This window comes from Tamandua tetradactyla, assembly GCF_023851605.1.
Source record: "Tamandua tetradactyla isolate mTamTet1 chromosome 15 unlocalized genomic scaffold, mTamTet1.pri SUPER_15_unloc_2, whole genome shotgun sequence".
In the NCBI taxonomy this organism is placed as follows: Eukaryota; Metazoa; Chordata; class Mammalia; order Pilosa; family Myrmecophagidae; genus Tamandua; species Tamandua tetradactyla.
In genome coordinates this window covers 158,702-177,672 of record NW_027518245.1, presented here as the reverse complement: position 1 = coordinate 177,672, position 18,971 = coordinate 158,702, and the positions used below count along the sequence as shown (strand labels likewise).

The 18,971-nt window shown below is 37.0% G+C and overlaps 1 long non-coding RNA gene across 1 annotated transcript; it reads left to right on the top strand.

Annotated features, from left to right (window-relative positions):
• The first annotated feature begins 2,878 nt into the window (after positions 1 to 2,878).
• LOC143672772 (uncharacterized) lies at positions 2,879 to 14,296 on the top strand. The gene is made up of 4 exons (XR_013170021.1): positions 2,879 to 2,916; positions 10,952 to 11,043; positions 11,483 to 11,672; positions 13,742 to 14,296. It is a non-coding gene; the product is annotated as an uncharacterized LOC143672772 (long non-coding RNA).
• The last annotated feature ends 4,675 nt before the right edge of the window (positions 14,297 to 18,971 follow it).

Below are 18,971 nucleotides of genomic sequence, written 5' to 3'. Positions count from 1 at the left end.
TGTATGATTCCATATATATGACATTTGCCTGCCCATGCAAAAATAAAACAAATGAATATATTTTTATTTGCGTATATATTTTTTAGCAAAAATATCTACCTTATATAGACTACATTAATGTTCACACCCTTAGAGAGTGGTGATTGATTACAAGTCCTTTTATAGATGAAGAGTAGTAGAGCCCTTCTACCTGTAGATTCTCCAGAATACTTACACAGCATATAAAAATCACTAAAGAGTAAGTTCTCTGGGAAAAGATATATAGGTTGGTTTTGTGGCATATTTATGGGAATTGGAGCCTAGCCGTCTTTAAAAATTTAAACAGTACTTTTCTTAACATTCTCTCCATACCTGCAATCTAACTTACTGTCCTCCCCCTCTCCTGTCATAGACCGCCCATTTCCGTAGCCCACCACAAAACCGCAACCCTTCCTGTTATGTTCAGCACTTCTCTTTTCCTAACTTCTGCCCTAAGCCTAGCAACTGCTTCTTAGCTTGTGTGATTGGCTACCCTCCCCTGACATACATGCCCCGACTCCACCCCTCCTCCAAACTGTATATAACCCGAGCTCACCAAGCGTCGGGGTCCTTTTTAGCCCTTGAGCCCCTGATCACACGAGTCTTTGCTATGTAACAATAAAGTAGCAGTGTGCAACAATTGGCCTCCGGCTCAAGTCTTTTTAGGACCCTCGGCGGGGAACCCTGCCGAGCATCGGCTCACCTTAGTCCACTTATCCGGGCCCGGAACCCCCTCACCCCCACCCGGTGAAACGTCCAAACACCCTGACGCCGCGAGGCAGGAGGCCCAAGAGCCATAGCGCCCTCTTTAGCCCCTGCGACATCACCGCGGCAGGTTTTCAGATTTTAGGAGGAATTAAAGGATATCTGCATGGTTTATGTAATTTGGGTAATGATGGTGTTAAAGAAGGCATTGTTGATCATATGTATCTCTCATCTGAATTAATGAGAGTATGTTCTGGATTATAGACTGATCACACTGTCAACTTCATTAAAGGAGAGTCCTCCATGAAAATGTTACCTTTTCTAGACTGATAAAGAACCTCTGAGTGTGGAATTTGATGAAAGCATCATCAGTAAGTATTGATTTACTTGCATTTTTGGCCTGTTTGAGTTCTGTTTTATAAGGAAGAGAATTTTACCCAAAAAGGGCAGTTCTTGTTTACTTTCTAATTATTGAATTTGACTGCAGGCATTTAGGCCTAAGCTATTTGAGGTCAGGTTAGCTATTAGTGAACAAACACTTTCTCTAGATTTTAAATTCATTAGTACTTTTCTCAGGGAAACTTGCCTAAAATCATTCAAGGAATAAATTCATGAATTTACACTAGTAGGAAGCACAGACAAATGAACTAATACACGAATAATGACAAATTTTATGAGTTACCTGAAGGAAAGGAGCTCAGTGTTTAAACCTGGCTCAACATGTTAGTCATCTCTGTATGGAGCAGGGACAAGAGAGGCTATGAGAAACATTGTTCTCAGTAAATATATATTGATGTGAGTAAGTATAGGTTATGTTGGACAGTAAACATCAGGTGAGCCAAAGTTTATGTTTGGGTTGTGGATTCAGTTTTATGAAAGTTCTCACATTGGAGGGGAACCTGGACATGGGATATAACTGTGAGAACAAACTATATGAAAAGGAGATTTTCACAACAAGGTGCATCATCTGACTACTGAAATGACAGGTGGCATTCAGGTAATGGCATAAGCCTTAAGGAATTTGAACTGGGAAGCAAGAAGGAAAAATTTAAACTCTGGCTGTGTCTTTTTCTAGCCATGTACTTTTTTAAGATTACAAACAATAGAAAAGTTTCTGGTTTTCTAAGTTTCCTGAACCTCTTTTCATTTAATTTGTTAAATAGGTAAATCTGCCTTAATTAATATGTTAATTTAAAGATTAAATAACAGTAATTCTCCAAACATTTAATACAATGTTGTTTATATGATTTTAGGAACAAATGTTTAAGTTAATTTGACTGTTTTCAGAAAATATTTGTCCATGAAATAATTATATAATTTTTAACAATGTTAATAAAAATTTAAAACATAAAATATCTTCCACATCTATAAATTATGAAATGAAAGATGTTATAATTGAAAACTATTAATATAATATGTCAACTGCCCTTTTGCTAATTTCAATGTGAGGTATGGGTTTTATTCCAAATCCTTAATTCTATTTAATTTGGGCCTCCTGAACCTATCAGGATTGTGAGATGTTATGACACATGTGCATATGCTACTTTTTTGATGCAATTGATTTTCAGGACTATATTTGTAATGCAGCAGCCATCCATTGATCCCTCAAAGTGGAACAAGTCCTTGATAATAAAATGCATTGTTTCTTATCAAAATCTAGCGGGATGAGATCACAAGTAAGTATTGAGAGAGTGATAGTATTAGACATTTAATGTGGAAGAACCAGGAAAATTTCAGGCAAATATCCTCAGGACAGCTATAAGGCAAAGTAGGACTGGGGTGGGAGTTGAAAGGATGGGGTTGGATATTTCAGAAGCCAGACATATTGATAGCTGAGAAAATCCACAGTGATTTCTCTGGATGTGGAGACCAAATGTTTTGAGTCAGGAAGGGAATGGAAAATCTCTGAAAACCATGGGTTGATGAAGATATAAAACTCAATGGTTTTCATCTTATCTGTACAAAGAAGTTATTCTCTTAGGGCATATTTCATGTTCTTGTTTATTAGATTGGGGTCATTCCCAGGTGGAAGATTAGGAGTCATGAGAGTTGTGCCTGAAAGTCAAGGATAAGTCCAGAATCTAATAGCTTCTTTCTACAATCTCAGTTTTGCTTACCCAGTGCTTATGTTGTTGTGAGTGTAAAGTGAGAAGAAGACAATTGTCAGCTGAACTGTTGACCATGCAGCCACTGGTGAGTAAGGAATTCTTCTTTTTACTGAAATTACCCATGTGCTTTCAGCAGATGTGCATAGATATTTGTGCCAGTTTGAAAGGATTTATGTGCCCTAGAAAAGCCATGCTTGAATCCTAATCAATCTTGTAGGAGCAATGGTTTCTTCTAATCACTATTCAGCACTATAGGTTGGAAACTTGATTAGGTTATCTTCATGGAGATGTGGTTAATCATTTGTAAGTATTATACTTGGTTAGATGGAGACATGTTTCCACCCATTCTGTATAGATCTTCATTTGTTTAGTGGAATCTTTTAAAATAAGAAGCATTTGAGGGAATGCTTCAGAATGACATAGTCACATGAAGGAGAAAGTCCACTGGCCAGTGACCTTTGAAGATGAAGAAGAAAAATGCCTCCCAAGGAGCTTCATGAAGCAAGAGGTCTGGAGAGAAAGCTAGCATACACCACGTTTGATATGGGCCCCACCAACTGAGAGAGAAATGCTGAATGTCATCACCTTCTTGAACCAAGGTATCTTTCCTTGGATGTCTTAGTTTGGACATTTCTATAGACCTGTTTTAATTTAGACAATTTCACAGCCTTAAAACTGTAAACTAGCAATTTATTAAATTCTCCTTTTTAAAAGCTGTTCCATTTCTGGGATATTGTATTCTGGCAGCTAACAAACTAGAAGAATATTCTAATCTCATTTAGAAGCTTTTGAGGGATCTAAGCTAAAGTTGTATTTATCCTGGCCTCTGGGATGGTGATTGTTCAAGTTTGCTGTTTAAATTTCCAACCTGTAGTACTGAATAAGGATTAGAAGAAACTGTGGTTCTCACAACATTGATTAGGATTAAAACATGGTTTTTGCTTCTCTAGGGCCCATAAATCCTTTCAAACTGGCACATTCCACCCTCTGGACCCTAAAAACCAAATGTTTTCCCCATATACAAAATACATTCGTTCCATTACAATGTCAGAGAACCTTAAACCATTTCAGTAACGTTACAAATACAATACAAGGTTAAAACCAGTAAAAGTCTCATAAAAGTCAGCTACAGGAATGGACAGAATGGCTTTTAAAGGGGGAATTTAACAAGTTGCTTGTTTATAGTTTTAAGGCTGTGAAATTATCCAGTTAAAATATATCTGTGGAAATGTCCATTCTCAGACATCCAGGAAAAGATACCTTGGTTTAAGAAAGCTGATGACATTCAGCATTTCTCTCTCAGCTGGAAGGGCATATGGCAAGCACGGTGTCATCTGCTGGCTCTCTTTCCAGACCTCTTGCTTCATGAAGCTCCCTGGGAGGCATTTTCCTTCTTCATCTCCAAAGGTTGCTGGCTGGTAGACTCTGTGGTTCTCTCATCCTTCTGTCATGGCTCTGTACCTCTCTTCTTGTTCTCAAAAGGGACTCTGTCTGAAATGTCTCCTCTTTTATAGGATTCCAGAAAACTAATCAAAACCCAGGTAGAATGAGTGGAGACACATCTCCATCTAATCAAGTTTAGTACCCACATTGATTGAGGCATTTCTCTGTAATGATAATCTTATCAAGCTTGCAACCTATAATGATAAATAAGGATTGGAAGAAACCATTGCTCTCACAAGACTGATTAGGATTAAAACATGGTTTTTTTTAGGGTACATCAATCCTCTCAAACTGGCACAGTGATCATTCATCAATAGGTAATCTTTCCAACACAAGTTTGTTGCAGACTCCATTAAGACTCTGTATTCACTGGAGAACTGAGAGGTTTGTTCTCATTCAGCCCATGTCCTCTTTAGAGAAATAATGTACTCATTGATCCTGTTAATGCCTGCAAATGGCTTAGATGTACAGTGAACTTAGTTGATAGAACTGAGTAATAGAAGATATTTATAGTTGGTAGGGAGGCTGGTGCTCAGAAAGTGAGTTCATCAGTACAGGGCTACAGTTGCTAAGGTGGAGGGTTTTGAATTGTTGAGAGAAACAAATGTGAGGATTAGTTAATAGAAGGAAAAGAAGAATAATTTATTTTCCTCAAATCATAATTTCTTAAAGTTTTAATATTGTATATTTGTACATTTTTAAAACTTTTAAAATGGACACCTAAAATTTTCTCTTTCTTTTGTTCTCATTGCTCTTTTCCCCTTATTTTAAGCAGTTTATTCAAATTTTGTAAATAGGAGTAATGAAAAGAAGTGTTGTTTCTTTAATGTTAACTTGCATTCAGGAGTATAGTAAGTAGAGTAAAATTCATGTCCCTGGGAAATTTTGTGATGAATTGGAGAGACCAGAATGGCTTAAGGGCCTTCTTTTATTGTTAAACATAAAGAGGAGGTGAAGATAATGAAGACAGAATGAACATAGGTTTTGAATATCCCAAGAAAAATTGAGTGTGAATGATCTGATATCCCTGGGATGGGGAGCTAGGCTTATCCTTCAGTATAGGAGTTTCAGGAGTCTGTGAAGGGAGCCACTGATCCATACTTGTATTTTATGATAAATACCTGAAGTTATGGAAAATTTAATGAGGTAGCATACACTGTTCCAACTTATCCACGATACCTATTTAGTTCTGTAAAATTCTATATTTAGCTGCAAAGTTTGCTGCCATTCTATTGAATAATATAGCTGTATATTAAGTTTGGATGCAAAGTACTTTACACATAAGTTCATTACATCTTTCAAAATTTCAAACTGTTTGTGAAATGATGACATAGATGAGAGAAAACAGGTCATATGGGGCAGTAATATAACTATAGTTATAAAAGTGGCAACACATGAGTGTTTATTGTCCTGTGATGAGTCTGTATATTTACTTGAAATAGGTAGAAAATAGTTTTTTATTATAAATGCTGAAGTGAAAATTATACCTCACCATCTGCAAGTCATAATGACCAGTTCATTGGGAAATGTTAAGATTCTATTAGACCACGTGTTTTTTTGAGATTTTTAAAATTAATTGAGTCAAATAATCAGTGTGTATATGTATGTGTCCACACCTTTGAAAGACAGATTGTTCAGTATTGAGAATCATCTGACTTGAAACTCAAATGCAGTTTGAGCTTTCTGCAGCAGTTATCAGTTCTTCAGTGCTAAGCTTCCAGCCATTGTGATCTGAATATCAGCAGATGGCCCTTTCTGAATACCTGTATCTCTGATGCTTTTAGGACTTAGTGAAATTGAAAGATGTAGTTATAGAATTTACTCAGGCAGAGTGGGTCATGCTGGATTCATCCCAGAGAAGGCTGGTCAGAGATGTGATGCTGGAGAATATCAGTCATTTACTCTCAGTGGGTGAGTATCAAACTTACCTATCTAATCCTCTTAAGAAGTGTCTAGAACAGCTTGTTTATATTGTTTTAGATTTTACTTTATATTCATATTCTACGTTATTTCATAACATGAAAAACTATCTAAGATTTTTGTCTCTTTACTTATTACTTGCATCTAGCTCTTCCCCTGACTAAAATATAATCTTTGTGAACACAAATTCCATGTATTTCTTTTATACTCAGCACACTGTTGAGAATACAATGAGTATTTTCTATAAGGATAAATAAAGAGATTAAATATGATCTAAGTAATTGTTGTACTCTAGGGATTTTGTGTGGATTCAGATGATAGTAATAACACAACAGGCATATCATTTTCCACATTAACTTAGAATGTTCCAAGGGAACTTATTGTGTTACTCAGGGTTCTCCAGAGAAACAGAGCCAACAGAATATATCTGTAAATATGAGATTTTATAAAAGTATCTCACACCAACTGTGTTGATGCATGAGTCAAATTTTATAATGTAGGCACTAGCTGGCAACTCCAATGAAGGTCATCCATGAACTCTCCAGGAGGGGTTGGCTGGCGGAATAAGACATGGAAGTTCTCTATCTTCTCCCTTTAAAGTCTTCAACAAATTGAATTAAATCCAACTGATTCGATTCTCTCTTTGTGGAAGACATTCCCTTATTTGATAATAGATGTAATTAGCCACAGATGCAGTAAACTAAGTAATGATTTAGTAAACCAGCCTTCAATTTATTAATCAGCCATGAAATTTCTTTGAACTAATGGTTATGCCAGTGCTTACTTGATCAGAAAACTTGGCACCCTCACATGGCCAAGTTGACATATGAACTTAACCATCACATTGTTTTTTAATTCTTTGTGAAAATCATAATAAACTATTATGGAAATCTAGAATTTTCCTTGTCTGAAAATATAGAGTGTTCTGCAGTCTGTTCTTGAGCTTGGCTCAGCAACCAGAAGGTCTCACTGTATTTGGGCACAAGTCCAAGATTTAACACTTTGATGGTGAAAACTGGTCAATATTCTATATTCCAGGTACTTTTCCTCTGACTGACCTTCAACAGTTATATTCTTTTCTAGTCATGATAGTGGTTTGAAGCTGTATGTACTGCAATAAAAGCATATTCTTAAATCTAATCCATTCCTTTTCATGTGAACAATTGTTTGTATTAACTTTTGATGAAGTTACTTCAGTTAAGTTAAGTTGTGTCCTATCTCAAGCAGGATTAGTTTTCATCTATTACTGAAGTCTTTTATAAGTGAATAAAATTCAGACAGAGAGAGAAAAAGCCACAGGTATAAAATTTTGAATAAATGAAACCTTGAAGAAAAGAAAGAAACCAGGAGACAGCATCATATATCTTGCCATACAGCAAACTAAGGAACAACAGTTTCCAATTGTGAGTCTCAGAAAGCCACAGTCTTGGGGAGAAAGTGTTGCCTTGATGATGTATGGATTTGGACATTTCCCAAGGCTCAAAACAATAAACCAATAAATTTCTATTTTTAACCAGCCCATTTTATGCTATTGCTTAAGTAGCCTAGGAAACTGAAGACAGAGTTTGGCCCAGGCATTTGGTATGCTTTTGTTGCATATACCACAAAAGGCAATACAGCTTCAGAATTGGATAATTGGTTGAGGCTGGAAGGATTGTGTGGTCATTTATAGAAATGGCTTAGATATCTTTGAAGAGAGCATTCAAAGACATATGAACGTGAAAGGTATTTCCAGTAATGCTCAAGAAGGAAATGATGATGTATTATGGAGACAGGAGGAAAGGTGATTCCTGTCACTATTGACTTCTGATATTGCGTGGAAGAGAGATCTTCTTTCATGAACTTGGATATTTAACTGAGGCAATTTCCAAGATAAGCATGGGAAGTTCAGAATTCTAATTGCCACTTATGTTAAAATATGGGAGGAATGTGATAAGCTAAGAACTGAAATCATTGGCTTAAAGAAACCAGATATTGGTGGTTTAGAGAAACTGGAGCTTCTGGAAAGTGGCCTCCCAGAGAATAGTGCTTAATGTGAGGGTTTAATTAAACATGAGACAAGTCAGCAATTCTGTTCTACTCAAGATTGGAAGTGCAGTTATCCAGGAGAGATTTGTGAAATTTTGTTCTGTCTGATGGTTTGGACTCTGTGTGCAATATTCACAACTGACAAGTCGTTTGCAAAATCTTCCTGAAGAACCACTGGTAGCCTTGATGAAAAGGGACAGATTGCAGGAAAAATCACTTCAAGGGCAGAATCATTGAAGCTGAGGTCTGGACCAAAGACATCTGAGGCAAGAAGGTGGACTCACCAATATCTGTAGAAAGGGTGTGTCTTTTTCACAGCTTGGAGTGTGTTGGCCTCCCACCCCATGGTTAGTACAACCTCGCTCTTTCAGATGGTGGAATCATAACCCATTAGGAATGTAGAATTTCTCTCTGCCACCTCACTGTTCTGAGAGGGTTGTGACTATTCCCCAGGGCTTTCAGAGTCAGACCACAACCCCAAAGTCCTGAGAGGTTGGAGATTTCACTCCTGTGTTTACAGAGAGCATGGTTGTTGAACAAGTACTTGGGAGAGCTGAAATTGCCACTTCATCAGTCTTGGGGGACAAAATTTTATTATGTATGTGACTCTCAGAACTTGAAATGTAATAGAGTATGCCATTCAGGGTTTGTAACCATAAACTGTGCTTTCCTTTCACCTATCAATCAAGTGGAAGCATTTATTTTATTCTTGTCACTCCATTGTACATTCTTCCATAGATTTCACAAGTACACAGGCAGAGAGCACCCAGAACCAATTTTGATTAGACTTTGTACTACGCATTGCTTTTAAAATGGCTTAAATTTTGGGAGGATATTTTAGTGGAATAAATGTACTTTGCCTGTAGAAAGAACAGGTCTTTCTGGGTTGCAGAGTGTGCAATGTGGTGGTTTGAAATTGTATGTGCCCAGAAAATATTTTAACTAGAATCCATACCTCTGCTTTCTTTTTAATTTGCTTTCTAAAGCCCAAAGGAGATATGCCTCTCAGAATTTTAAATCTAATGGAGAAAGCATGTAGGTTTCCAGAACTGTATGAGTACAGTGGCCCGATTTTATTTTTTATATATCTCTCTATAGCAATGGAAACATTTATCCTATGAATGTCCTGCTTTTGCATATTGGCAGCAGATAACCTGCTCTAAATTTCACACGTCCAGAGCCAGAGGAGAATTTTTGCCTTAGAGCAGACAATGTCTATAATTGACTTTGTTGAGAGTTTTTAGTGGCTTTAACATCTTATTGTATTTGAATTGAATTGAAATGGTTAAATTGATGGAGTGAATGTGTTTTGTATATTGAAAATATGTCTTTTTGAGGACCCAAAAGTTGTAATGTGCCAGTTTGACAATGTTATGTACCCCAGAAAAGCCATGTTTTAATACTGATCCAGTCTTGTTGGAGCAGCTATTTTAATCCTGATTAAATAAATGTAGGCTGAGAATTTTGATTAGATCATTTTATGGAGATGGGACATGCACAATTGTGGGTTTGACTTTTAATTAGATGGAGATGTGACTCAACCCATTCCAGGTAGGTCTTGATTAGTTTACTGGAATCTTTTAAAAGAGGGAACATTTTGGAGAGAATCAGAAATTACAGAAGCATCAGAGCCAAAAGAAATTTCACAGCAGGTCTTACCCTGATGCAGACACACGGAGAATAGGGACACAGATATTTGGAGATGCTTGGAGCCCAGTAGATATTGCCATAAGATGTTAAGCAAAGCAGAATCTGGGTAGAGCCAAGGGAAGCCAAGAGATGAAAGCCAGCCCTGAAGAAGCAAAGTGAATAATAGCCACAGGAACAGAGGCTGAAAACAATTAAGCCCAGGAGCAAGTGATCATCAGATGCCAGCCATGTGCCTACCCTGCTGACAGGTGTTTCTGACCCATTGGCTTTTCTTGAGTGAAGGCAACCTTGTTAATGCTTTAAGTTGGACACTTTCATGTCCTTAGAACTGTAAACTTGTAAATAATTAAATTCACCTTTATAAAAATATTCCAGTTCTAGTATATTGCCTTTCAGCCACTTGCAAACTACACAATCACCTTCTCTGGACTTCATGATAATATACTGTTAAGTGCACAGAAGTCAAAATTTCTTGTATTTTTTCCCATAAACAAGATATCATATCTGTAAATCAGATGTAGCTTCAAAGTTGGTTCAAGGGGAGGAATTGTGGGAAGAAGAAATTGGATTTTTTCAAAACCAGAATTCAGGTGAGCACTTCCTTGGAACATGTATTCAGGACAGGGAGGAGCATTATCAATGAATGACTCAAATATCACCTGCAGATTTCTGCAAGTTATATTTTCTGAAATGCACATATTGGGGAAATTTCCTCAGTTCAAAGTATCAAATGCTTATCAATCTGTATTCACATGTCATTAGCTTTGGCAAAATAGATGTCTATTGACAATTGGATTTAAACTTTCACTTATGACCCATTTCTCATCCTTGGCTTCAATGCTTTTCCCTCTCTTTACCTCTCCAACATAATATTTTTGAAATAATTTTTCTTATAATTAAATCTTGAAAATATTTTCTAATCGATAGTATCATATAAAAGCTTCTACTACCTCAAGTGATCCTTAATTTGATGTTGTTTCTCAGATAACTGTCATTTTAGAAACAATTATATGGCTATGTGTGCTGCTTCAACATATTCATTTTCCTAATGCTCATCTTGAAATTAATTGGTTTTTCAGTTCTTTCAGGCAGGGAAGATAGTGTTAAAGAACAAGAAATGCCATCTGTGCATCATATCTGCAAGAAAGACATATCTACCATCAGGTCATTGGTAAGCATTATGGCTGTAACCCTGGTCTTCCAAATAGATACCTGGAAGTGGAATAAATTAAAAATTCAGTACAATCACTTAACTGTAAGTTGGTTTAAGTGTGAATCCAGGAAAAGTCTGTGATAATTTGAATATAGAAAACAATTGATTTGAACACAATAATATAACCTTCCTATATACAAAAAGATAATTCTATAAATACAGCTCATCTACTCAATCTCTGAAACATTATAAAGTCTTCAAGACTGATTAGAAAGTTCTGCAGTTGAGAAGCTATAAAAGAGTAGATCTCTGTACATGCAGAAGAATAAAATGATTCATAAATAACATGGGAAATATTTTAATTGGGGAGTGTCACCGATTGGTTAGTTTTGAATTCAGATGCATATGGATTGATATCTATGGACAAACCTCTTACATTCTCTCCTCTACTTCCTAGGAGCAGAATTCTCATACTCAAAAGAATGGTATTATATGTCATAAATTGCCAGAAGATTGCACTCATAATTCCAGAGTGATTCAACATGTATTAACTCACAAAGGAATGAAATCCTACTTTAGCAATCTATTTGGAAAAGCCATCCGTGATCTATCATCTTTTAATCAACAACAGAATTTTCACCCTGGAAGTAAGTCATATGAATGTCATCTAATTGAGAAATCCTTTGTTCAAAATTCTGGCCATACACATTACAATGGAACTCATGTTGGAGAGGAACCCCGTGAATATCATCTATTTGAGAAACCCTTTACTAAATATTCTGAATTGAGACAACATGAGAGAACTCACACTGGGGAGAAAACAAATGAATGCTGTTCTAGTTTGCTAGCTGCCGGAATACAATATACCAGAAACGGAATGGCTTTTAAAAGGGGTGATTTAATGAGTTGCTAGTTTACAGTTCTAAGGCCGAGAAAATGTCCCAATTACAACAAGTCTATAGTAATGTCCAATCAAAGGCATCCAGGGAAAGATACCTTGGTTCAATTAGGCTGATGAAGTTCAGGGTTTCTCTCTCAAGTGAGATGGCCCATGGCAAACACAGTCAGGGCTTCTCTCTCAGCTGGAAGGGCACATGGCAAATACAGCATCATCTGCTAACTTTCTCTCCTGGCTTCCAGTTTCATGAAGCTCCCTGGGAGGTGTTTTCATTCTTCATCTCCAAAGGTCACTGGCTGGTGGACTCTCTTCTCTCTCTGAATCTCTCTGAATCTCTCATTCTCCAAAATGTTTCCTCTTTTATAGGACTTCAGAAACTAATCAAGACCCACTCAAATGGGTGGAGACATGTCATCCCCTAATCCAGTTTAACAACTTTTCTTAACTAAATCACATCAACCAGGGAGATGATCTCATTACAGTTTCAAATATACAGTATTGAATAAGGATTATTCTACCTTTAAGAAATGAGATTTATATTAAAACATGGCTTTTCTTAGGGGGCATACTTCCTTTCAAACCAGCACAAATGCCAACTATATGGGAAAGTCTTCACTTATTATTCTAGTCTTAAACAACATGAGAACACTCATACTGGAGAGAAATCCTATGAATGTCATCTGTGTGCGAAAGCCTTCACTCATTCTTCTAGCCTTAAACAGCATGAGAGAACTCACACTGGAGAAAAACCATATGAATGCCATCTATGTGGGAAAGTCTTTACCCTTGGATCTTGAGTGAAACATGAGAGAATTCACATTGGAGAGAAACCATATGAATGTCATTTATGTGGCAAAGCCTTCACTCATTATTATAGCCTTAAACCACATGAGAGAACTCACACTGGAGAGAAACCATATGAATGCCATCTATGTGGGAAAGCCTTCAGCCATTATTCTAACCTTAGATGACATGAGAACACTCATACTGGAGAGAAACCCTATGAATGTCATTTATGTCAGAAAGTCTTTGCCCAGTATTCTAACCTTAGAAGACATAAGAGAAGTTACACTGTAATGAAACCTTAGGAATATCATCTACATGGAAAAGCCTTTACTCAATATTTTAACTAGAGACAATAAGTGACTTTCTCCTTAGCATTCAGCCTTGCTTAAAAGACAATCAGTTTTCAGAGTTCCCAGGTGAAGGATTCATGTGCAAAAATTGAATCCAAATATAGTACTGTTTCCATAGTATCACAACATCATTTATAACACTGAATACAAAGTGACCATTCATATAATATTCACTCACTACCTCCTTAACTAAATTCAGACTTAGTATCACAACTTTGATTGATGTCAACCTGCGTAGAGTTTAGTCTCTATTATGGGAATTAATTTTGCCCTCCATTAATGGCATGGTATTGACAAGGTAATTAAACAGATTGTGAAATAATTATTGAATGTATAGATTTTATATATAAAATTGTAATAACAGTGTGAAGAATGCCTGGTCTGTTCAAAATCTCAGTGGTTATACCTTCATCACATTTACCCCTTAACACAAAATACACCAGTGTATGTTTCCTCAAAACAGCAACACTCTCCTATGTAACCACACAAACCCAAATCAGAAAGTGAAAATATCCAATCCAGAGCTCATTTTTGAATTTTACCTATTGTCCTTAGAGTGGGAAAAGGTTTCCTTGCCCATTTCAGCTAATGCTTTTTCAAATTGGAATTGTTCCTGAGACATTATCTCATATGCTTGACTGATTGGCAAGTACATATGATGCTAACTCAAATCTTCCCACAGCTTCCTCCTGAACAGACACAGGCCAGAATTCCAACAGCAAACCCCAGACTGATGCTGTCCTCTCCTCAGTTCATCCCATCCAAAGGACCTGAAATCCACCTACTCCAACCCTAGTGATGACAACTTGATAACTGGATGAACTTCTACATACACATGGAAAAATTTTTTTCTCATTATAATGAAAATGAAATTTATGGGGCTATACACTGAAAGCATCTATGTCATTGTCCACACCCAATATTATAGAACACTAAAAATTCCTGATAATCCATAAAACTCTACTATTTTCTCACAAAAGATACATTGTCTTTAGGAAACATGAAGATTCATAAAGTCCAATTAGATGGTATATGAAATAAATAGTCTATCCAATTAGTTTTCAAATATAAAACCTTTCATTATTTCCTAATTTTTCCATTTTTCTTCATTCACAAATCTCTCCCCTACATTAAGAAATTATAGAGCATAATGAAGGAGAATGTTCATATATGCTGACTCTCACATTGCATATTTTGTATTAACATATTTGTTTACGCAATTTTTGTAATTAACATAGAAAACTATTTTTTTGTACTTTAAGGATGCTGAAAAATCATCCTAAGTATATTTCAAGTGATCTTGAATGGATATTCTAGTCTTAATTTTCCATTTGCTGCATTCTTCTCCCATACCAGTCCTAAGACATTTCTTGATTGAATTTACATCATATGAAAAGCCATAAAATTATGTCTTTTTCTTCTTGCTCATGCCTGAGACTGAGAACAGTTACTGGGGGAGTGGAGACGATACAGAGCAGTTCCCAGAGCCATGGTGGAGATCAAAGGGACAGCATACCCCATCCTGGAATGGCTGACTGTCTGGGAGAACCAGCTCCCGTGGGATCGCCGAGGGGTGTGGGCTTTCCCGGGCAGGACGGCAAGAGGCCGGAGTCCCTCCCTTCCACATTCCCAGGCCAGCTGGCAGAATTGGGCAGGCGGTCACCTCGGGCCGCAGTGGCTGGCACCCCCACCACGTGAGGCACCCTGGACCAACTGAGAGAGTTGGGTCAGAAATCCATAGACCACAGAGAACGGTGACAAGGGGGGGTCACTTCCAAACACGTGACTCCCCAGTCAGGCTGGGAACGGTGCACTTTCCTGGGCTGTGGCGGCTGGTGCCCTCCTGCCATGCTTGGCATCCCAGGCTGACTAGGAAATTCGGTTGGGCACTCTCCCGGGCTGTGGCGGCCGGCAACTCTCCCCACATTCGGACCCCCTGGCCGGCTGGCACTATTCCAAGCCGCTTCAGCTGGCGAACCTCCCCCACGGTGAGAGTTTTCCAAAGTTAAAGGACCCACAGCACCTTTTACTGGTGGAACCCACAGACAAACGTGTGCCACGAGCGCCACCTACTGGGCAGGAAAAGAAAAACAGAACCCAGAGATTTCACAGAAAAATCTTTCAACCTGTTGGGTCCAACACCCAGGGAAATCTGACTAAATGCCCAGATGCCAGCAGAAGATAACAGATCACGCTCAGAAAATTGAAAATATGGCCCAGTCAAAGGAACAAACGAATAGTTCAAATGAGATACAGGAGCTGAAACAACTAATGCTGAATATACGAACAGAAATGGAAAACCTCTTCAAAAACGAAATCGATAAATTGAGGGAGGACATGAAGAAGACATGGGCTGAACAAAAAGAACAAATAGAAAAACTGAAAAAACAAATCACAGAGCTTATGGAAGTGAAGGATAAAGTAGAAAAGATGGAAAAAACAATGGATACCTACAATGATAGATTTAAAGAGACAGAAGACAGAATTAGTGATTTTGAGGATGGAACATCTGAATTCCAAAAAGAAACAGAAACTATCGGGAAAAGAATGGAAAAATTTGAACAGGGTATCAGGGAACTCAAGGAAAATATGAACCGCACAAATATACATGTTGTGGGTGTCCCAGAGGGAGAAGAGAAGGGAAAAAGAGGAGAAAAAATAATAGAAGAAATTATCACTGAAAATTTCCCAACTCTTATGAAAGACCTAAAATTACAGATCCAAGAAGTGCAGAGCACCCCAAAGAGATTAGACCCAAATAGGCGTTCTCCAAGACACTTACTAGTTAGAATGTCAGAGGTCAAAGAGAAAGTGAGGATCTTGAAAGCAGCAAGAGAAAAACAATCCATCACATACAAGGGAAACCCAAAAAGACTGTGTGTAGATTTCTCAGCAGAAACCATGGAGGCTAGAAGACAGTGGGATGATATATTTAAATTACTAAAAGAGAAAAACTGCCAACCAAGATCCTATATCCAGCAAAATCATCCTTCAAAAATGAGGGAGAAATTAAAACATTCTCAGACAAAAAGTCACTGAGAGAATTTGTGACCAAGAGACCAGCTCTGCAAGAAATACTAAAGGGAGCACTAGAGTCAGATATGAAAAGACAGAAGAGAGAGGTATGGAGAAGAGTGTAGAAAGAAGGAAAGTCAGATATGATATATATAATACAAAAGGCAAAATGGTAGAGGAAAATATTATCCAAACAGTAATAACACTAAATGTTAATGGACTGAATTCCCCAATCAAAAGACATAGACTGGCAGAATGGATTAAAAAACAGGATCCTTCTATATGCTGTCTACAGGAAACACATCTTAGACCCAAAGATAAACATAGGTTGAAAGTGAAAGGTTGGGAAAAGATATTTCATGCAAGTAACAACCAGAAAATAGCAGGAGTGGCTATACTAATATCCAACAAATTAGACGTCAAATGTAAAACAGTTAAAAGAGACAAAGAAGGACACTATATACTAATAAAAGGAACAATTAAACAAGAAGACATAACAATCATAAATATTTACGCACCGAACCAGAATGCCCCAAAATACGTGAGGAATACACTGCAAACACTGAAAAGGGAAATAGACACATATACCATAATAGTTGGAGACTTCAATTCACCACTCTCATCAATGGACAGAACATCTAGACTGAGGATCAATAAAGAAATAGAGAATTTGAATATTACTATAAATGAGCTAGACTTAACAGACATTTATAGGACATAACATCCCACAACAGCAGGATACACCTTTTTCTCAAGTGCTCATGGATCATTCTCAAAGATAGACCATATGCTGGGTAACAAAGCAAGTCTTAAAAACTAAAAAAGATTGAAATCATATGCAACACTTTCTCAGATCATAAAGGAATGAAGTTGGAAATCAATAATAGGCAGAGTGCCAGAAAATTCACAAATACGTGGAGGCTCAACAACACACTCTTAAACAACAAGTGGGTCAAAGAAGAAATTGCAAGAGAAATTAGTAAATACCTCGAGGTGAATGAAAATGAAAACACAACATATCAAAACTTATGGGACGCAGCAAAGGCAGTGCTAAGAGGGAAATTTATTGCCCTAAATGCCTATATCAGAAAAGAAGAAAAGGCAAAAATGCAGGAATTAACTGTCCACTTGGAAGAACTGCAGAAAGAACAGCAAACTAATCCCAAAGCAAACAAAAGGAAAGAAATAACAAAGATTAGAGCAGAAATAAATGAAATTGAAAACATGAAAACAATAGAGAAAATCAATAAAACCAGAAGTTGGTTCTATGAGAAAATCAAAAGATTGATGGGCCCTTATCAAGATTGACAAAAAGAAGAAGAGAGAGGATGCAAATAAATAAGATCAGAAATGGAAGAGGAGACATAACTACTGACCTCACAGAAATAAAGGAGTTAATAACAAGATACTATGAACAACTTTATGCTAATAAATACAACAATTTAGATGAAATGGACGGGTTCCTGGAAAGACATGAACAACCAACTTTGACTCAAGAAGACATAGATGACCTCAACAAACCAATCACAAGTAAAGAAATTGAATTAGTCATTCAAAAGACTCCTAAAAAGAAAATTCCAGGACCAGACGGATTCACATGTGAATTCTATCAAACATTCCAGAAAGAATTAGTACCAACTCTCCTCAAACTCTTCAAAAAAATCATAGTGGAGGGAAAACTACCTAATTCATTCTATGAAGCCAACATCACCCTCATACCAAAACCAGGCAAAGATATTACAAAAAAGAAAACTACAGACCAATCTCTCTAATGAATATAGATGCAAAAATCCTCAATAAAATTCTAGCAAATCATATCCAACAACACATTAAAAGAATTATACATCATGACCAAGTAGGATTCATCCCAGGTATGCAAGGATGGTTCAACATAAGAAAACCAATTAATGTAATACACCATATCAGCAATTCAAGGCAGAAAAATCACATGATCATCTCAATTGATGTAGAGAAGGCATTTGACAAGATTCAACATCCTTTCCTGTTGAAAACACTTCAAAAGATAGGAATACAAGGGAACTTCCTTAAAATGATAGAGGGAATATATGAAAAACCCACAGCTAATATCACCCTCAATGGGGAAAAATTGAAAACTTTCCCCCTAAGATCAGGAACAAGACAAGGATGTCCACTATCACCACTATTATTCAACATTGTGTTGGAGGTTTTAGCCAGAGCAATTAGAAAGGAAAAGAAATACAAGGCATCAAAATTGGAAAGGAAGAAGTAAAACTATCACTGTTTACAGACGATATGATACTATACGTCAAAAACCCGGAAAAATCCACAACAAAACTACTAGAGCTAATAAATGAGTACAGCAAAGTAGCAGGTTACAAGATCAACATTCAAAAATCTGTAGCATTTCTATACACTAGTAATGAACAAGCTGAGGGGGAAATCAAGAAACGAATCCCATTTACAATTGCAACTAAAAGAATAAAATACCTAGGAATAAATTTAACTAAAGAGACAAAAGACCTATACAAAGAAAACTACAAAAAACTGCTAAAAGAAATCACAGAAGACCTAAATAGATGGAAGGGCATACCGTGTTCATGGACTGGAAGACTAAATATAGTTAAGATGTCAATCCTACCTAAATTGATTTACAGATTCAATGCAATCCCAATCAAAATCCCAACAACATATTTTTCAGAAATAGAAAAACCAATAAGCAAATTTATCTGGAAGGGCAGGGTGCCCCAAATTGCTAAAAACATCTTGAGGGAAAAAAACGAAGCTGGAGGTCTCTTGCTCCCGGACTTTAAGGCATATTATGAAGTCACAGTGGTCAAAACAGCATGGTACTGGCATAAAGATAGATATATTGACCAATGGAATCAAATAGAGTGCTCAGATATAGACCCTCTCAT